General features: G+C 46.6%; 1 protein-coding gene across 1 annotated transcript in view; it reads left to right on the top strand.

Moving 5' to 3' along the window:
- EPHB1 (EPH receptor B1) overlaps positions 1-21,913 on the top strand; it is a 463,088-nt gene that overhangs the window by 33,095 nt on the left and 408,080 nt on the right. The gene's annotated exons all lie outside the window — the stretch shown is intronic.

Genomic DNA, 21,913 nt, shown 5'->3' with positions numbered 1-21,913 from the left:
ATGACTTTAGACCTATAGGAACCATATTCAGTATAAAGAACTGCATTATACACTCATTATGGGTTGAATTATACCCCCACCTCAAACACATGTTAAATTCCTAACTCCCAGTACCCCAGAGTGTGCCCTTATTGGAAATGGGCAGTCACAGATATAATTAAATTGAGTTCAGGTCATTTGGAGTAGGGTGGCCATGTGGCCCTAATCTAGTATGACTGGTGTCCTTATCAAGAGGGGAAGTCTGGATGATCCATGTGCCTGGTGACAGGACAGTTTTGTGTGAACCTGAGGGCCAGGATTGGAGTGAGGCAATGCTAGAGATTGCCAGCGACCCACCAGAAGCAAGGGGAGAGGCATGGAATATATCCTCTCTTCCCACAGAAGTCAGCAAGGACTCAGGCAGCAAAGGTGGGGAGGTGGGCAGTGGGCATACATCCCTCATGACTTCCATCAGCTCTCCCTGCTTTCCTGAAATGGATAGAGACTTCCTATTCATGTCAAGTGAGTGGCATCCACAACCAGAATATGGCTCCTAACACCTTCTGATAGAGAAATTCCTCTGGGAAGAAGATGTGTCATACAAGGGCTCCTCACTGGCATAACTGAGATCGAGTGTCCTGTCCAGGCAGGCAGCTTCTCATAGCTCTGAAAGTACTGACCAGAGTGAACTTCCATTCTTCCCTCGAGGATGCAGGAGTGGCTGGGAGACCAGGAATGGGCCCGCAAGGTTTTAGGTTCTAATGAAAGAAGCTGTGGTCTGTTGAGCTGGAACCTGACCCTGCAGTTCTGGGCCAACTGCCTGACCCTATAGCTGAGCAGATAGATTCAGGATCCAGAAAATGCTCTGGGACCATGTCCAACTGCATCCCACCCTCCTTTTCTCGTTTTATTCCCCCACATTAACAGACTTGTTCAGGTCTCTTCAAAACAGGCAGCAGAAGTTTGCTTCTGGCCTATCCTACCCGTCTGACATGGTCTGACAGGTCTCCAGAGCCATTCCTGTGGGCTGCCTCTGTTTCTGCAAGGATGTTTTCCCTATAGCGGAACTGATTCTTCATCCCCAAGCTAACCTTTGTGAGTGTGTATGCACTCAGTTGCTCATTTGTTTCCGACTCTTTGCGACCCCATGGACTGTAGCCTGCCAGGCTCCTCTGTCCATGGAATTCTTCAGGCAAGAAAACTGGAGTGGGTTGCCATGCCCTCCTTCAGGGGATTTTCCTGACGCAGGGATCGAACCCATGTCTCTTTTGTCTCCTGTATTGGCAGGCGGGTTCTTTACCACTAGCGCCACCTGGGAAGCCCCTGAGTCATCATAGCCCCTGAGAATTTGCCCCGAGGCCCCTTCTGTCTCCAGCTCTAGCCATCTGAGGTCACTGCTGTGACTCCCCCCCACCCCTTATGTGCTTGTGTAGATTTAATGTTTTTCCTAAATCCATTCACTTAAAACCTTGAATAAATGTATTTCAGGAAGGAACGCTGATTCCATCAATCTCAGGGGTAAAAGTCTCACTTTTCACAAATTGCAGGTGACGTTAACGTAAGGACCATGATGTTGTTCTTGAACTCCAGCCTTTGACTTTGATTTCTGAAACCTGTTCGTGATTCCTTAAAAAGTGAACTTAATAAGTGGTGGAGAGTTGCTAATGAGACACAATCTCTGCTTGAAACTTTCTTCTTGACATAATCAGAAGGGCCAGAGAAGGACTGCAAGGGATGAACTTTCTAGTCCTGTAGGCCAGCGTATTTGATGACTAATGTGGCTCTGGCTTCTAGAAGATACTGGTGTTGGGTACGTCTTAGTAATGACCACTAATGATGGTTTGTTTTAAGTCCCTTATAAATGAGTTTTTCTGTCTTGGAGAGACATTTGACTTTTTACAGGTCAGGGTCGAGCTACCACATGTACACTCAGAGTGACCTGACCCCACATCCTTTGTGCCAGGGCTGTGAGCCGGCATCCGGTGGAAACCACCTTGGGCTTCTTTGGGGTCCTCATTCCCCCATGAGGCCGCAGAGGCAAACCCAGCTAGACGCTCCAGCTTTTATCTGTCAGAAGCCCCGTGCTGCCCCTAGGACCTCCAGCCAGGCCCTCTGGTTTGTGGCAAGGCCAGCACATTGTAGAGTGTGCTGAATGGACCTGCGTCATTGTCAGTGAAGCTGAGTAGGCACGCCATGTCCTCGACAGGCCGGGCAGGACTTGGAACACAATTTTTCCATGGAAACAATGTACTAAAGGGTGGTTAGGTTTTATGGTATGATTGGTTCAGGGTAGTAAATTTTCATTGAGCACCTAGTATGTTCCAGACACCGTGCTGGGACTACAAAATGTAGAAAGCACTGTTTCAGGCTAAATGTAATTCAGTCTTGTGGGAGAGATGAGCAGAGAGCAGCTGCCTCGAGCAGCGGGTGCAGGACTGATGGAGGCCCAGTGTGCTGGGAGGTCGAGCACTGGGACTGGCTAAGCCTGAGGACTTCGGAAAGGAGCTGCCCTGAAGCTGAGTCTTGAAGCTGAAGGAGGTTTTTCATGGGTGAAGAGCAGGGATGTGGAGTGGAGATGGACAGCCAACAGCTGGCTGGGGCTGACCAGCACTGTGTGTACTGAGCTGCTCCCATCCGCCCATATTTCTCAAGTGAGTTGAGGACTTCTGTGGTGGTCCAGTGGTTTCAGGGGGACACAGGTTTAACTCCTGGCTCAGGAAGATTCCGCATGTCCTGGGGCAGCCAAGCCTGAGGCCACAACTACTGAGCCCGTGCTCTGCAACAAGAGAACCCACTGCAGTGAGAAGCCCATGTGCTACAACAAAGACCCAGCGCAGCCGTAAAAAATAAGATTTTAAAATATGTGAGTTGAATTTGGAGGGACAAGCAGAGGAGGTTTATGGAGGCCTGCCCAAGAGCCTGTTAAGAAGTATGGACTCTCAGTCTTAAGCAGGGGAACCACTGAAGGATTTGGGTCAAGTTTACATTTAAGAAAGTTGCTCTTGCTATTGTGTGGGTGATGGATGGGAGGCTGCTAAGACAGAAGGAAAAGACCAACTCGAAGGCTTCCATGTCATTCCAGGCAGGGATGAGAAGGCCTGGCCAGAGGGCTTCTCTCATCCCCTAGAATCCTTACCTCATCCCCTAGAATTCAAATCTTACTGTTTTGTTCAGACATATCCCAAATGCTTGGACGAGAGCCTGATACACACTAAGTGATCAATAGATACATGTGGAGTGAGAGGTTCAGACTGATGGGAGATTTAGGGATTGGGTTTTATGGAGATGAAAAACATTTGGTGTTACAACCTGGATCCCTAACTGTCCCTTCTAGCAGACCTCTGGAGACAAGAGCTCTATTTTTCTCACACAAACCAAACTCTTGACTTAAGATGGTCGTTTGGGATGCACTTTCTGGTTATTTGGGAATCTGTGTGTGAGCTCATCTCTGGGTTATTTTCTACTGAACTCAGTTTGACCACCCTAAACCTCTCTGGCTTGGTCCTTAGTGAAGATAGAATAATGCTTTGCCCTCATTTAATGCTCAGAACATGTCACCTTCTAGCTTCTTCTTAGGGATGACCCTACCCTTTGAGCCTTTTCACTATGTAAATATCAAGTGGTCTTTCTGGATCCTCCTGTTTGGATGTTGCCTTATAATAGGTGAGCTAAGGACACCCAGCTAAAGGTCTCCTGGCCACCAGGACAGTTTGGGATGTCACCCAGTGGAGAAGCATGAACTTGCCATCAGAATCTGTGATTAATAGACATAGTCTCCAACAGAGCATTAATTTTGGACATAATCAAAGCCCGCTGAATTACTTCAGTGTCAGACCTTGACAGAGAAGTCAGCTTGGGATTAGCATTTTGATTTAAAGTTCAATGGGTGGTATTTATCTTTATTTCTGTCACATACGACTGATTGACTGTCTGTCCTAGAAAATAAAAACAAATGCTACTTCCTCAGTCAAGTGAGCAGGGGGTAATTTAGAGATACTCTCTCACGGTTGGCTGGCTGGACACATGCAGAGTGGGTTGGCAGCCTGCTCTCTTGGCTTCCACAAGGTGTCTGGGCATCCGTTTCTTGATTCTGTCAGGGGCCAGGTGACTGTAGGTGAAGCCGTGCTGACGCCTGTGCAGCTGCGCCACTCCCGGTGGTGGTGCCTTGGCTGGGCCCCTGCTTGAGCTAAGAGGTGCTGGCATGTGGTGTTGGGGACCCTGGAGAAACCAGGTCCATCCCTGAGGGGCTGGGGCCAGGACATCGGAGACCCCTCCCCTTCTCCAGGCCGGACAGCGTTGAATGCTGGTAGATTTCAGATTCCAGCCCTTGTGATGGCTGCCTCCAGCTCTGTGGAAGGTTGCTCATGAGAACACAAGAGTGTATGTGTAAACTTGACATTATTGATGCCGACAGTGCAGCCAGACACTGGGCTGGTGTCTTTACCTGCATTGCCTTGAATTTTGACCACAACTCTCTATAGATGAGGTCCTGGAGGCCCGAGGAGGTGAGGCCACATGACCAAGGCGAGTGGAAGTGGTGAGAGCTGAATCCAGTCCTGGACTGTGTAGCTTCAAAGCCTGTGTTCTTTCTGTCCTTGCACCTGATTCATCCAGTCAGGTGGGACAGACCATGAGGCTGACTGTGACAGGCCCCTGAGCCTTGTGGACGGCTCTGTAAAGGGAAGGGCTTGTCTGGGGAAGGAGGACCGGAAAGTGGTGTCAGGGTTTCCCAGGCTCCCCAGGGCTCCAGCCGTTCTTTGCCCCCACACCATCATCTCTTTCACCAGAACTTTGAGGTTGCTGTCGCCCCGTCCTATGGGCTCCTTTGGCCACAGGTTGGAGGCTGCTGCATGGGACCTGTGTTGGTCCAAACACAGAAGTGACCGGCACTCCGCCAAGAGTTGGCAAGCTTCTCCATAAATGAGGTTTTCGTGAAACGTTGGGTTAGAGTCAACAGTTTGGAGCTTCTGTGGGCATTTTGTCTGAAGGCAGAAGTTGATGCACAGGCTGGCTGGAGACAGAAGGGGTGGGACACCCCCCTCCCAAGCCCCAGGGAGAGCTGTCCACTGGGCCCTGCCCGGCCCAGCCACCCTGGTCCCTCTGGGCACACTGGCCACATTGAGCACCCCCCTAAAGCACGGTCTGCCTTTGTTCTCAGGTTGATTTGACAGCAATGGTCAATGCAAAGCATGATTTCAACATCTATTATACTCTTTTCAATTAAAAAGTAAATTTTACTAATGGATTTTAGCTCCTTGTTTCTCATCAGTCAGATGCAGCTTTTTTAAAAGGTGCATTTAAAGAATTGCTTCATTTTTCTATTTTTAATTTTGCATTTGAAAATGTAGTAGTCTTTCAGTATTTTCATTAAGCACAAATCGAAGCAGATCTTTGTAAATTAAGAGGCAAACCATCTCCCAATCTAACAGAGGTATGATATACATTTGGTGCATTTTTTTAAATGATACTTTATTAGGCAAATAAAGTACAGCCAAAATAACAGACCGTCAAGCTATTTTCCTTGATTAAAACTGCATATTTATGAATATTTACATTCAACAACAGCACATTTTAACAAAAACATGTACGTGCATTGTTAGTATTTTGGTTATAAATATTAAACATGGGCTTTAAAAAAACTGTAAATATGAATCAGCCTAAGTTTAATCAAGATAAGAAAGTTAATGTCTTCATTATGCAGCCGCTTACCTTCTTCTTCCTGTTAATTCATTGGCCGGAAAAGAAATCTGAGCTCGCCTGCCTTTCCAATTCTCAAGTGACTAATCTCGAATAGATTTGTCTAAAGAAAGAAAATACTGTTTCTTCAGCTATAGAAGAGGGTACTGTTATTAAAAGCTTGGTTTATCTTTTTAATATTCTGATGACTTGAGGTAAATGACTTTAACTGATGAGTTGAAATTACTCATCAGTGAATCTCTGTCTCGTAACTCATCCACCCTTAGCTCTGACTCATAAAGCTGATATTGAAAAGGGAGAGTAGCTAGTTGTCTACATGGCTGGATGTCAGGGTGTCCCCACAAAGAAACAGTGACCCCAGCTCATCTAAGGGAATCCTAGGAACCAGTGCGTCAGGGGCACATTGAGACTTATTTGTAAAACGTTTCTTTTAAAAAGATTAAAATAATCTATTCTCTCAAACACCCCATAACTAAAAGGCATGTTCTCTATTCTGTGAGTATATGTTTGAGCTTTAGCATGTCTTTTTTGTTATAGAAAGCAAATGAATGTTTTAAAAATTGGGGTTAATTTTTTTCAGAAACAGATGTTTTAAAAATCTAATTTACTTCTAAAGGATCTCTGACTGTCATCATTGGTTCACACAGATGCAGATGTTGTTGATATAAACTTAAGGATGAACACCAAGGCCTCAGGCTGCTTTGCAGAATGACTCTGGCTGCCCTGGGATGTGGCAGAGGAGTGGGTAACCAGTCTTCCTGTGCAGACCTTGCTGGAGCCCCCATGAAGTGGGGCTGGTGGGACATGATGCCCTCAGGGCTGGCCCCTCATGGTGAGTAGAGAGAGTATTTTGGCCTGGAGCTAGTTTAGGCCATGATGTGCTTAGTTGCTCAGTCGTGTCCGATTCTTTGTGACCCCAGGGACTGTAGCCCGCCAGGCTCCTCTGTCCATGGGGATTCTCTAGGCAAGAATACTAGAGTGGGTTGTCATGCCCTCCTCCAGGGCATCTTCCCAACCCAGGGTAGCTTGTATCTATAAAAGCATGGCTTTATCAAAGGAACAAAATCCTAAAGAAAGCTCTCCTCTGGTCTCTGAAGATTGAGAATTAGCCGATACGACTTGGGTGTTTAGGGCTGTTTGGTGGAACTTTTACCAGTTTCCAAACAAGGAATATTTAGAAAGAAAGTGGGGAACATGAGTAGCTCATTCATGTGATGGGGAACACAGACCAAGGGCTTTGGTTGAGTGGGATTTTGCTTCAGGTTTTAGGTAGTCCTCAGTCCTGGACTGTGCTTTGGCCTTGCTCTGGTCCCTAGCACCCTCATGCCCAGGTTTCTTGTAGCTTGAAAATGCAGCTGGCCTCCTGAGATTGTGGTCTGAGTTCTGCCTTCACGTGGAGAAAGCTGTTAGCACCATGTAGGACCCAGCCTGGGAATAGGGAGATGTCGAAAAAAAGATGGAAGGTTTGTTGGGGCTGAGGTCAGAGGAGCCACAGAAGATCATTTCCTCCTTTTACAGTGGAGGAAACTGAAAAGTTAGGTGATCTGGCCAGAGTCTCGAGAGTGTTAGGAGCAGAGCCAAAGGGAAACCGTGCTTCCTTCCTTCCTGCCCCAGCCTTTTTGCCCTCTCATAGTTTTCCTGGGCTTATTTTGGTTCTTGGGGACATCACCTGGATGCTTCTCCCTAAGAATCTCCCAGAAGTTTATGCTAAAATGTTGTTACCCTGTTGGTCAATCAGTTCTTCCTAGGGTCTGTCATCTAGTGTTGCCCACATTTAAAACTTCATGGTATACTTGAAAGTCATGGGAGAATAATTGCTTAGCTCTCTTCTCTAAAAAAAAAACTTCACTTAATAGCATCTTCTAATCAATCACATGTAGGCTTTCTGGCTCTGTGAAATTTAATATCTGGAGAATTCATGGTTGTAGCTGGATCTAAGACAAATCATGTGTCTTCCAGCTTAATGAGGCCTGAGCAACCAGCTACTGCCACCTGGTAGTGTTATACCCTAATTACAAGATAAGTATATATTTAAAAGGAGGGCAGCTTTCTCACATGCAACTTTGAAGCTAGAAAATAAAGGGGAACTTTCTACTCCTAGGCAGATTCTATTGAAAAAACAGTAAGAACAAAATAATTAGATGTAGTCTGGAACATGTTCAAGTAGATCAGTTTTTAAACTGCATGTGAAGTGAAGTGAAGTCGCTCAGTCGTGTCCGACTCTTTGCTTTACTGTCTGAGCCACCATTAATCATCACTTAATGTCCAGGTGAAAGAGAAGGAATATTTATGTAGTGCATACTGTATGCCAGGTGCCTAAGTGTATTAAGTGCTATATATGTGTTATCTTCTTTGCTTCTTAATATGCGTGCTCAGTTGCTCAGCCGTGTCTGTCTCTGCGACCACATGGACTGTAGCCGTGTCTGTCTCTGCGACCACATGGACTGTAGCCCACCAAGTTTCTCTATCCATGGAATTTTCCAGGCAAGAATACTGGAGTGGGTTGCCATTACCTTCTCCAGGGGATCTTCCTGACCCAGGGATTGAACCTGCCTTTCTTGCATCTTCTGCATTGGCAGGTGGATTCTTTACTACTGAGCCATCTGGGAAGCCCTGCTTCTCAGTATACAACCCCAAGATACTACCTTTATACAGATGCAGAGGCGTTAACAGGCAGAGTTACACTCTGGAACTCACAGGATTAGGCTGTGAACTCGAGTTTTTGGGCTCAAGACATTACTTGTCTTTCCTGCCTCCTGATTCTGCAGCCTTGTGTGTGCTGATGGCATCAGTGTTCAGTGGCCACCTCCATGACTTCCCCTTTTTGTTATTGGTGGTGGTTTAGCCGCTAAGTTGTGTTCGACTCTGTGACGCAATGGACAGTAGCTCACCAGGTTCCTCTGTTCACGGGATTTCCCAGGCAAGAATACTGGAGTGGGTTGCCATTTCCTTTTCCAGGGGATTGTACCAACCCAGGGATCAAACCCGGGTCTCCTGCATTGCAGGCAGATTCTCTACCGACTGAGCAGAGCCATTGGCTGATAACTAATTCTGCCTCATAGATAGAACTTCTGATCTGAGTTTCACCTATACTTTTAGAGTCTGTTCCTTTGTGGTTGGCTGTTCAGACTGTGTTGCCAGCTTCTGCTGCTGTGGGGCTGGAGTGGAAGTGGGTGAGTCCTGGGGAAGAGAATATGATGGATGCTTAAGTTACAAGGCAAAGGGGTGGAGCATGTCCTGAAAACAACTCTACTCATAGACACCCAGGCACAAGGCTTAGGGTGCCAGATCCTGGGCCCCTGACTGAGCTGTGACCTCATGTCAGACTAGCCCAAGTAGGATGACCAATATAGTAGGTGGCCCTGGAGAGAGAGGCTGTGTCCTGGGGCAGGGCCTGGCATCAGAGGATAGCAGTGAGTAATGTGACCCATTTGGCGAGTCTTTTCCGTGTCCCCATGACCAGACACCCCCCAAAGGAAGGGAACTCGACTCCCTAGTTGGTGGGGCCTGCTTGTGTGGGGGTGAAAAAGCTTCCCAGTGACTCTGCTATGTATCCTGGGCTACCCTTTGGTGAATAAACACGTGAAAGGTTGAGTGTGCTTCTGCTTCACTGAGGATTTGCTCAGGAAGGGTTTGGGCTGATAGCTCTCTGGGGACCCTGGGGCATCCCACCAGGAGGTCCTGGCGCAAAGCAGAAGAGTGGCCTTTCTTTAGGGAACCCCATCAGTCCTCTGTCTCTCCCTAAGAAATCTCTTTGTCTCCACTTGGTGTCTGCCTTATTGCTTGAGACGCATTCTTTTCTGGATCAGTTATTTCTGTATGTCTGCCTGTCTGGGTGTCTCCCAGTCACTAGCGCGCAGGGGCAAGGCCTTACGGTTTCCCATGGTGCCGGCACAGGACTTCGCCTATGGTAGACTGTGCTGTAAGTGTCTGTGATTCATCTAAAAGCAGGGGCCCAAAAGCCGGCTGGGGACACACAGGCTTCATAAGCTGAAGTTGCCTGCTGGGGGCCGTGTGAACTGATGAGCCCCTGCCCTGTGTGTGTGACAGCCACTCAGTCATGTTCAACTGTTTGTGACCCCATGGACTCTAGCCCACCAGGCTCCTCTGTCCATGGAGCTCTCCAGGCAAGAATCCTGGAGTGGGTAGCTATTCCCTTCTCCAGGTGATCTTCCTGACCCAGGGATAGAACTCAGGTCTCCTGAATTGCAGGTAGATTCTTTACCATCTGAGTGCCCTATCTATCTGTATGGTCATTGCCTTGTCTTCTGGGTTTTCTAGGGTAACCCCCAATTTTTAAATGTTGACAAAAAATGCCCTTTTTTCACTTTACATTGGTGTGCAGGCCAAATAAAATCAATTTGGCTCTCAGATGCATTAAAAACCTCTAAATTAAAGCCCCACAAATAGCCCACATATGCCCTTGTCCTTTAAAAAATAGTTTCTCAATGCATATGCCTAACTAAATGGGCCTTGGCAATTGGGTTTCTGTCTTCCAAGTGAGTGTGTCAGAACATCCACTTCATGAGTAGGAAAAATTTTATGCAGTTGTTTGAGTCAGAACCATAACAATACCAATAAAATGTATTTTATGAAGTTGGTGAGAGGGTTGTAATCTGGATGCTGTTTTACAGGGTGCAGAACTGATCCACGTTGTAAATGCCAGTTGACCTCCCCCTCGACCGCTCATTTGCTGACAGATGTGGAGCCACCTCCCTTTAAGAGTCCCCCCTCAAAGCTCCTGGCACAGGGATGGACTTTGTTGGCCCTGGCAGCTCACAGCCCTTAGGCTCATTTCTGATGAGCTCATTACTGTGGTGATGGTCCTCAGGCTGTTGATTGCAGGTGTTATCGGGGGGAGGGGTGTGTTCAAACCCCATCTTGGGGCTCCCTCCAGAGGACAGGCCCCCTCCCTGGTCTCCTACACTCTCAGAGCCCCCCTTTCTGGCTGCTTCTCTTCCCACCTGGCCAAGAGAGGACGTGTGTGCGGAGAAGGGGCAGAACTCATGGCTCTGCAGCATGGCTGTGGTTCCTGCCCATCCTGGGGTCTTTTCATGGTTTCTGGGAAGATCTCTGATGCGAGAAATGGTCAGGACATTTCTAAAACCCTGTTAAGTGCTCTGCCGGCATGTTCAGATCCAGCTTGGACACCTTGAAGGAGTGGGTGTCCTGTCCCAGCTCCTCGCAGTGCTGGTCCCTTGGGCTACATTCTGAGGGGGGCTACTTTTCAGGCAGGTCAGTGTAGGGGTGGGTGGCTGGGAGAAATGCTAAGTCCAGATGTTTTGCTTCCTGGGGAATCTTAACAGGTTCATGGGCTGTGGGAGGAGAGATTCTTGGGAGGAGATGGGGCAACAGTGGCTTAAAGAGCTCTCCTCTCCTTAGTTCCCCCATTTGTTTGATTGAAAAAGCTGACTCTGGCGTGGGTAACTTCTCACCAGAGTGACTGAGTCTGAGAGCAGTGTGCATGGGGAGTCAGGCACGTGAGCATCTGAATCCTGCTCTTGCCCTGACCTCTCTGTGTGGCTGTGGGCCAGTATGTCTTCAGTTTCTTCTTCTATAAAATGGGTTTAATAAAATCTCCTTTTAGGCTTAAATTAGAGAATGTGAGGTGCTTATTGGAGTGTTTAACTTCGTGTATAGATTGGTTTAAATTCTCCTCCTTGCTTAGTCACTTGAGCTGTCCACCCCACAGGGTTTCCCTCACTGCTTTATACCTTGCTGAGCTTATTTGCAGAGACTTTGAAACTCAGGGTGAGAATAAATTAAGAGGATGTCATGGAGATCACCTCGTACCATTAGGGTGGGCTCCTAGGAGACCTCCCTGATCCGAGCCTCACTCCTCCACACCACGCCAACCACAGCCCACCCTGTCAAGGCTCACCCCACCCAGGACCTGTGCCACCTCAGTTCCAGAAGACCCTTCCAAAGGCACCTTGGAAAGGTCAGTTATTCTAACTTAAAAACAAAACCCAGGAGTTCCCTGATGGCCCCGTGTTTAGGACTCGGAACTTTCATCGCCCTGGCTTGGGTTCAATTCCTAGTTGGGGAACTAAGATCTGCAAGCCACTTGCTTTCCCTGGGCCTCCTTAGGTGTTACCTGCAGCTGACTCTTCCAACTCTACCCTCTAAGCCCTCCAACCAGACAGCTGGCTTGTCCTCAGATGTGGTATTTCTGGCTGCCCACTTTGGGCTGTTCAGTTTTCTCTGCCTGCAGGGCTGCCCCACTGTCTCCATCTTTTACCACCACCGCCCCCCCACCCCTTAATAGGCTGCTTGAAGTAGTGTCCTGATCTTCTCCTTTATGCCGTTAATGTTGTACCTATTCCAGCTACAGATGTGACAAGCTCAACAACATAATGTTATAATGATTATATAATCTTATGCTTTTAAAAGATACTGAACGAATACATGAGAAAAATATATTTATAGAGTCTTTTATTACAACCCACATATTTACCATACCCAATACTTTCTATTTCTTCCTCCATTTCCATGTTACTTCTGATGTCATTTCCTTCCGTTCTGCGTGACATCCTTTTCTAACTTTTCGAGCCAGGTTTGCCAACAATGAATTCTCTCTTTGTTTATCTGGGAATGTCTGTATTTTGCCTTTGGGATTTTGTAAGATAGTTTTGCTTTTGCTGGATATAGAATTCTTGCTTGACAGTTTTTTTTTTTTTTTTTCATTTTGATATTCTGAGTATGTCATTCCACTGCCTTTGGGTTTCCATTGTTTCAGAAAAGAATCAGGTATTAATCATATTGATGTTCCTCTGTATGTGATAAATCATTTTTCTCTTGCTGGGTTAGAAATCTTCTCTTTGTCTTTTAAACAGTTGACTATGATGTTTAAACATTTGACTATGATGTATCTATATGTGAGTCTCCTTATACTTATCCTATTTTGGGCACAGTGAGCTTCCTGACTGTGTGAGGGTGAATGCTTTTCATCAATTCAGAAAGTTTTAAGCCATTATTTTTCAAAAATTTTGTCCTTTTTACTCTTCTTTGGGAATGCTCATCAAATGCCTATTGGTGTGCTAAATGTTATCCAGATTTCTGAGGTTCTGTTACTTTTTACTTTAATCTTCTTTCTTTGTTCTTAGATATAGTTTCCATCGACCTGTCTTCAAGTTCATTGATTTTTTTCCTTTTTGTCCAGTTTGAAGAATCTTATGTCAAGCTCCTCCAGGAAGTTTCTCATTTCAGTTATTGCATTTTTCATCTCCAGACTTACCATCTGATTCATTCTTTATAATTTGTCTCCTTAGTGAAAATATCTGTTGATTAGTAGTTATCACAATACTTTTAAACATGATTTCCTCTATTTTTTAACATATTTATAATAACTAATTTGAAGTTTTTGCTAATTCCAACATTGGGAGACTGTTTTTGTTTTTTTTTTGTTTTTTTTTTTGTTTTTTTTTTTTTTCCCCTTGCATATGGGACACACTTTCCCGGTTTTTTGATGTGTCATATTTTTTAAAAACATTGAAAACTAGACGTTTAGGTCAATATATTATGCTATCTCTTTCCCCCTTGAAGGCTGTTGTTACTATTTTTGTTTATAGGTCTGTTTTGTAACTTGCCTGGGTTAAATCTGTGAAATCTGTCTCCCCTGGGGTGTGTGGCCCCCACTTGGTTCAGTTTTTATTTTTTGATTTTTGTTTTTAAATTTAAGTCTCATCAGCCCCTCCGTCTATGTAGCTTAGTGGTCGTCCAGTGATTAGACGGAAGTTGTGCTCAAACACTTTGAACCAGTCCATCTTCCATTCTCTGCTGATGGATCTGTGTGTGGGTGAAAAAGTTCAGACCATTTTGAAACCTACTTCAGCTTAAACTTCCCGGTGGGACTTTTGCTTCTCCTATGTACAGGCACAGTCTTAGGGCTAGTGTGAGGATATCTTGGATTCTCTCTGGTTTTCATTGGACACGTGTGCAGCCTCAGCCAGGGGTATGCTTGCCTCAGCCATTATTACAGCCTTGCCTGCCAAGATCCTCATTTCTGGTGGCAATGATACTGGACTTGGGCATCACCAATCACTCCAAATCCAAGTCTTCTGTGACTTCAAAGATCTGCCATTCTCATGTCTTCCTTCTCTGGCAGAACCTCCTTATCAGTCCAGCTCAGAGGAAAATGGAGAGCAGGGAGTGGCCCTAGGCATGAATATCATAAATTCCCCCATTCTTACCCAAAGTTCAGCCTTTGAGACATAAACACTTCTTGGGTTGCTTTGGTAAAGGTTCAAAGTGCTGAGATGGTTGTCTTTGCCACTTTTGCCCAGCTTTATAGTTGCTTTATAGTTACAGAAGAACTATACAAAAAAATATCTTCATGACCCAGATGACCACGATAGGGTGATCACTCACCAAGAGCCAGACCAGACATCCTGGAATGTGAAGTCAAATGGGCCTTAGGAAGCATCACTATGAACAAAGCTGGTGGAGGTGATGGAATTTCAGATGAGCTATTTCAAATCCTAAAAGATGATGCTGTTAAAGTGCTGCTTTCAATATGCTAACAAATTTAGAAAACTCAGCAGTGGCCACAGGACTGGAAAAGGTCAGTTTTCATTCCAGTCCCAAAGAAAGGCAATGCTAAGGAATGTTCAGACTACCACACAATTGCACTCATCTCACATGCTAGCAAAGTAATGCTCAAAATTCTCTAGGCCAGGTTTCAGTAGTACTTGAACTGTAAACTTCCAGATGTTCAAGCTGTATTTAGAAAAGGTGGAGGAACCAGAGATCAAGTTGCCATCTGTTGGATCATCAAAAAAGCAAGACAGTTCCAAAAAAAAAACATCTGCTTCTGCTTTACTGACTATGCCAAAGCCTCTGTGGACCACAACAAACTCTGGAAAATTCTTCAAGAGATGGGAATATCAGACACCTGACCTGCTTCTTGAGAAATCTGTATGCAGGTCAGGAAACAACAGTTAGAACTAGACATGGAACAAGAGAATGGTTCCCAAAAGGGAAAGGAGTATGTCAAGGCTGTGTTTTGTCACCCTGCTTATTTAACTTATATGCAGAGTACGTCATGAGAAATGCTGGGCTGGATGAAGCACAAGCTGGAATCAAGATTGCCAGGAGAAATATCAATAACCTCAGATATGCAGATGACCATTATGGTAGGAAGAGAAGAAGAACTAAAGAGCGTCTTGATGAAAGTGAAAGAGGAGAGTGAAAAAGTTGGCTTAAAGCTCAACATTCAGAAAACTAAGATCATGGCATCCAGTCCCATCACTTCATGGCAAATAGATGGGGAAACAATGGAAACAGTGACAGACTTTATTTTGGGGGACTCAAAAATCACTGCAGATGGTGACTGCAGCCATGAAATTAAAGGAACTTGCTCCTTGAAAGAAAAGCTATGACCGACCTAGACAGCATATTAAGAAGCAGAGACATTACTTTGCCAACAAATGTCTGTCTAGTCAAAGCTATAGTTTTTCCAGTAGTCATGTATGGATGTGATAGTTGGATATAAAGAAAGCTGAGTGCCAAAGAATTGTTGCTTTTGAACTGTGGTGTTGGAGAAGACTCTTGAGAGTGCCTTGGACTGCAAGGAGATCCGACCAGGGAACCCTAAAGGAAATCAGTCCTGAATATCATTGGAAGGGCTGATGCTGAAGCTGAAACTCCAATACTTTGGCCACCTGATGTGAAGAACTGACTCATTGGAAAAGACCCTGATTTTGGGAAAGATTGAAGGCAGGAGGAGATGGTGATGACAAAGAATTAGATGGTTGGATGGCATCACCAACTCAATGGACATGAGTTTGAGCATGCTCTGGGAGTTGGTGATGGACAGGGAAGCCTGGCATGTTGCAGTCTATGGGGTCGCAAAGAGTCGGGCACGGCTGAGTGACTGAACTGAACAGATAGTTGCTTTTTTTAAAAAAAGAATATCTTCTTACCTCTTTCCTCTGCTCAGCCCTGAGTCTTTACCAGGTTGCATATATTTTTTAATGTGATCAGGTTTTTCCTGGCTGCAGAGTCACTGGAGAGCATGGGTTTCCTTCCCTACTTACTTAAGAGCTCTGTCTGAATCCACTTTTGGAGTTGTCTTTGGATCCCCAATGAATGGCATCATACTGGCACACAGTGGGTGCCCAGCCTATGTTTGTTGGACCTACGATCTTAAGGATGGCTGACAAATGGGGTAATCCAGTTGAATGCTGTATGTGGACTCAGAAAGACCTGGCTTTGGTTCTCAAGTACAGTACCTTGCCTTACTACTTCTTAGTTTCTCATCTGTAAAATGTCAGAAATAAAACTCACTTCTTGGGATAAGCTGTGTGAATTAAATAAGAGAAAATGTAGAAGTTATCTAGAACAATCCCAGCATGGAGTAGTGCTTTACAATTATTGCTTTCATTTCTTCCTCTAAGATGTGAGGTTGATGAAGATAATATGCCTTCAGTAATCTGGCTTATCCATCCATCCATCCATTCATCCAGCCAGCCATCTTTCTACAGATGCAGAGATAAATGAGACAGGAAATGTGCTCTGGAGAACCACCTTTAATGAAGAAGACAAACCCAGATAGTTTACAATCCTGTGGACAAGAGCTATGGCAGGTATGAGTGATGAGCTGCCAGTACAGAGGCCAGAGGAGTGATACTGGAGTGTCCTTTACCCTCTGCTGTGGCTTTGAGGCTCTCTGGTTGGGGCAGAAAGCTGAGGTGGGTAGTGACAAGATCACCTAGCACTTTCTTCATCCCATGCCAGCCCAAGGGAGGTAATCCAGTGGATCTCAGGCTATAGCAGTCATGTATGTGCTCACACTGCCTCTGTAGGAGGACAGTTTTACTTTTCCTGCCAAGACACGTATCGTTTCTAGCCACTGTTTTACCGCAAAGCACTTACGTGTCACAGTTTCTCGTGGAGTCCAGGAGTGCCTAACAAGCTCTCATTTTTTGTCACAGAGGAGACACTCTTGCCTCTGTTAGATGACTGGGGCTAGTCCGTCTCCCTGCTTCTACCTCCTGCCCCCAACATGCCCACACTTAGGAGGCAGAGGCTTTCGTGTGCAGGTTAAAGTGAAGACTGTGGTTGTTTTCCGTCTGCAGAGATTTTCTGAGGTTGCCACATCCTTGGGGAAGAGGTGCTGCCAACCTGTGCCCCAGACTTGCTTTTTCTTCTCTGCTTCAGTCTTGCCTCTTCTTGGGGGTGTAGGGGCAGGAGGGCAAGGAGCAGCGGACAGGTTGTCCCTGGGTCTGTTTGCCAGGCACCATGGCTCCTGTTGTGTTAAGCCAGCAACAGTTTTTCTCTGCAAATACCGACGCATTTTTGAAGCCTGGTGCTGAGTGTTATGTCAGAACAGAAGCCCATTATGAAGTGGTTCATTGCTTTCACGTTGCCACCTGCCAGGACAGGACTCTGGGGCCCTGTTCAGAAGAATGTTAGTGCAGCCCCGTGCCACCTGCCTATCATGCTCCCCTCAAGAGCCCTCCTGATCCCAGCGCTGTTCCCTGCACGTGCTTCCTCCAGAGCATCGCTCTATGCTCCTTGCTGGCCCTGGGAGCTTTACAGCCCAGATTTACTATTCATTGTTGTTTCCCAAGTACATCTTATGTGATGCCTGGTCAGTGAAAAATCGTTCTTTGTCTGTCTTCTCCACAGAGTTACTTCAAACCCTGCTCCTGGCTGAAGGCAGGAGTGTTCCTGTTTGTAAAGGGATTGCTTACCTTGGCGGGCAGTGTTTGGGGAAGGAAAGGTTAAGGGCAGAAAGGGAAGACAGCCAAGGGCTCTGGTGGGCCACTCCCTGGTCTGCTTTGGAAGTTGAAACTGAAACCTCTGGGTATTTACCCAGCCAAGTCACCTGGATGAGGAATGGGCCAGGAGGGTCATGTGACGGGAGTCGAGGCGAGTACAAAAGAATCCATTTATTATCCTGGCAGGAAATTTGTTCTTTTGGATTCTGGAGCTGCAGACATAATGATTTCATTTCCTTCAGGGGAGGGAGATTAATGGCCCTTCCCGGCCTGTACGGATAGCCGTTTCCTGCGTTTCCCCGGGTGTCGTCAGCACCAGTATGCTGGGGTCAGGGGGCGTGTGCCGATTCGCGCTGATTAAGGGAACGTAGCCTTCCCTGTGGAAGGCTCCAAGATACCTGGAAGTGACCTGGGTTAAAACCCACACATCATGGAAAAACACATCCCAGACAGAGAGAGGCCATCCCCAAAAACCTCTGCAAGCTGCCAATAGAGGTGGCACAAGGCTGGGTCCCCTCCTGCTTCGGACGTAGCCATTCATCCTAGGAGCAGGCTGGAGCATTGACCCCACGGGAGACAGCTGGGACCAGGACTCCAGCATGATGAGCTGCTGGGTCCCCTCCTGCTTCAGATGTAGCCACTCATCCTAGGAGCAGGCTGGAGCATTGACCCCTTGAGAGACAGCTGGGACCAGGACTCCAGCATGATGGGCTGCTACTTGCTCATCAGCTGTGTGATGTGGAGCAAGGTGTCCAACCACCCCGAGCCCGGCTTCCTCATCTATAAACTGCAGAGATACGCTTACATCACCAGGCCTCAGAGAGGTTAAATGAGAGCTGTGCTTTTAAACTAGAGTCCTTTGCAGGAGGATGGCCTCTCGCTGTCCCTCTGGACTCCTGGTAGGCTGCAGGGAGGACCACTCCTGAGGCAGAATCAGCCCTGTGTAGAGGACAAGGTGAGGTGGGTGGACTGAGGCTGGTGATCTGCCCTGAGACGAGGAGGTCAAGAGGAAGGCAGGACTAGGGACCCAGAAGGTCCTTGCCTGGGCATTCCTCCCAAGACTGTCCCTCAGTGACCAAGATGGCCATTGCAACCTGGTGTTTCATATTGTGTGGAACAGAGATCCCATATGGGGAGTCAGATTCTGTGTCTGGATAAGGATCAGAGTTGTGTTTAAAAAAAAGAAAATCAGACTTAAACAGTTTTCCACTGTGGCCTGGAGACGTTGTGTGTCCTGGTGTGCTGCCCGGAGTCAGGCTCCGGCCTGTGAGACGCTGGGCCTCCTCCCACTGGTGCCTAGTGGCTGTTTGCTCATTAAGTAACTTTCATTCAAAGAAACCTTTGCTTTGCAGAGAGATGCAGAGGTGATTAATTTGGAGGGATTTATGTGTTTTCCTTCCCTCAGTTTCTCATCTGTGTCTGCATGCAACCCCAGCCGCACGTTCACCACGGAGAAGAGTAAATTTCTTAGTCTCTGCATAAAGAGGTATCATAACATATGAAATGAAATTAAGCTGAGTTAAATTGACAAAGCTGTGAACACAGGAACATGTGACTAGGACCAGGGGCTGACTGTTCCCTGGGGGCCTTGGAAATAGGATGAGGCTCCCAGCAATGGGTAGTTCCTGGAAGTCCTCCGGGAGGCAGGGGCATGTCTTGAGGCAGGGGCATTACTAAACATAAGTTAAATATGGATAACAGAGCAATTTTAATAAACATTGTACTTTTAATATGTTTACGATGTTGTTAATTATCTCTCTAAGTGGAAAAAATAGAGATTGTAGCACATTGAACAAAGATTGCTGATTAGGATAATAAAATGGAAATTTTAATCAAGACGATAACTTTAAGTCAAAGGAGGTTTTCTCTTAGGCTGTCAGCGCTTTCATCTTTATTAAACACCTCATTTATCATCAACACTCCATTCATCACCGGCATTAGGTTAATATTGACAATTTAAAATAGAACTAACTTTTTCTTGCTATTTTGATGCTGATACAATAATAGTGCTGGAGACTTTGAGGAAATTGTCACAAGCTGTCATGCTTTTTTTCCCTGCTGCAGTCGGCTGCCACTCTCCAACCCAAACCTCAAGGCGCCAGCCACTCGGGAGTAAGGCTTCTCTCACTGGAAGCTCCTCCATGATCTATAGTCCTTAAGTCTCGTGTATTTTTCCTTGAGAAAGCAGAAGGGCCTTTGGTGGGTTGGGATTGTCTCTTTGTGGTGGAAGTGTGTCCAGGAGTCATAGGTCTCTCTTTTTCAGCCCAGTATGAGAGATCGTTGTTGAGTGCCTGCAAGATGCAGGGCATATGCCAAAAGAGGCAAGACACAGCCTGCTCTTGGAGGCCATACCACACATAAGTCAGGAGGCGTGAGTCTCAGAGGAGCAGTGCAGACAGAAGCACCCAGAGGATAAACAGAGCTGATCTGATGACCACACTTAGAGAACCGTTGATTTAGACTAAGGCTTGAGAAATGGAGTATTTACTATCATATCAATACACAAGGATATCACAGCCATAAGTGATTTTGGCCCTCCAAATGTGAATTTCTGAGCCCAGAGGGCACCCAGGGAAAACAATACCTGTGATTCTGTTGCAGGAAGGCGGACCCCTTCCAGGGCCCGAAACTGGGCTCTTGTCTAACACTCGGAAATGAATTGTCTGAGGAGACACAAGGGCTGACAAAGCCCTTTCCCTTTATTGGGAAAGGGCACCCGGGTGGAGAGCAGTAGGGTAAGGGAACCCAGGAGAACTGCTCTGCCATGTGGCTAGCAGTCTCGGGTTTTATGGTGATGGGATTAGTTTCCGGGCTTTGGCCAATCATTCTAATCCAGAGTCTTTCCTGGTGGTGCACGCATCGCTCAGCCAAGATGGATGCTAGCGAGAGGGATTCTGGGAAGTGGATGGACACCCGGTGTCTCCTTTCGACCTTTCCTGAACTCTTCTGGTTGGTGGTGGCTTATTAGTTCCATATTCCTTACCAGGATCTCCTGTCATAAAACAGTTCAAGTGAATGGTTACTAAAGGGCCTGGCCAGGGAGGGCGGTTTCAGTCAGTGTGCTTCCCCTATCAGTTCTGGAAGCTTATCAGGCTGCCACCGCTCCCAAAGTAAAAGATGCTTGCTCCTTGGATGAAAAGCTGTGACAAACCAAGACAGCATATTAAAAAACAGAGACATTACTCTGCTGACAAAGGTCCATTTAGTCAAAGCTGTGGTTTTTCCAGTAATCATGTATGGATGTGACCATAAAGAAGGCTGAGCACCAAAGAATCTATGTCTTCCTAATGTGGTGTTGGAGAAGACTCTTGAGAGTCCCTTGGATTGCAAGGGGATCAAAGCAGTCAATCCTAAAGGAAATTGGTCCTGATGATTCATTGGAAGGACTGATGCTGAAGCTGAAACTCCAATACTTTGGTCACCTGATGTGAAGAGCTGACTCATTAGAAAAGACCCTGATGCTGGGAAAGATTGAAGGCAGGAGGCGATGGGGACAACAGAGGATGAGATGGTTGGATGGCATCACCGACTCAATGGACATGAGTTTGAGCAAGCTCCAGGAGATCGTGAAGGTCAGGGAAGTCTGATGTGCTGCAGTCCATGGGGTCGCAAAGGGTTGGACATGACTAGCAACTGAGCAAAAACAGCAACAACCACTCCCAATGCTACTCCCTGTGGTGAGTGAGGAACTAAGGATGTGAAAAATCAAATCATAGGATGCTGGCCCCAGATAGCTGAAATGCATATGAAAAGAATAATGTTAGTGAGAGCAGACTCTTACATCTTCCCATTCATAGAAAAGTGCTAAATTCCTTAACTTGAGACATCTGGTTTTCCTTAATTAACAGTAATCTTTTGATGTTCAGATTACCTGCCACTTGTTGCAAACTTCTATATATCTTGACTCCTCCCACCCCCCGTCCCCACCCTTCTTGGAGTCCTAAAAACTCCCAACAAATAAAACACAACTCTCAACTTTTAAGTTATGACTATTTTCTTTAGTCCACAGGCTGCTATGAATAAACCAGGAAGCTTCGCAGAGAGGAGGAGAAATCCTGGAAAGTGATGGGGCCAGAGTTGGAGGTGGGAAGTTTAAGGGCAGCCAGCCCAGGGAGAAGGCTGCAGAGCGTTTGCAGCATACATGGAGGTGGACAGCAGGTGGATCTGGGGGTTGGAGATGGAGAACTCTCTCTCCCCATCACTGGAAAGGGGTGAGTGGCACAGGGAGGATGCAGGAGTATCCTGAGGGCAGAGTTGGGAGATTTGGAGTCAGAAGCCATTCACCCCAGCTGGACAGCTCCCTCCTGAGATGCAGCCCAGCGGGACCACACCAAAGACACCTGTGGGTCGTGGCCCATGACCCCGGCCTCCTGTTGGGACTGTTAGTGCTGCCTCTGCTGGGTGGGGGAGGGGGAGGGGAGGGGACGGATGTGCCCCCTGGATCTCTGCTCCACAGAGCCCCTTCTGTGGGGAAAAGGACCACTGCCTTGGGAAGGGGCCTGGCACCTGCCCAT

The sequence above is a fragment of the Bubalus bubalis genome, chromosome 1, assembly GCF_019923935.1.
Source record: "Bubalus bubalis isolate 160015118507 breed Murrah chromosome 1, NDDB_SH_1, whole genome shotgun sequence".
Taxonomy (NCBI): Eukaryota; Metazoa; Chordata; class Mammalia; order Artiodactyla; family Bovidae; genus Bubalus; species Bubalus bubalis.
This window is presented reverse-complemented; position numbering and strand designations above follow the sequence as displayed.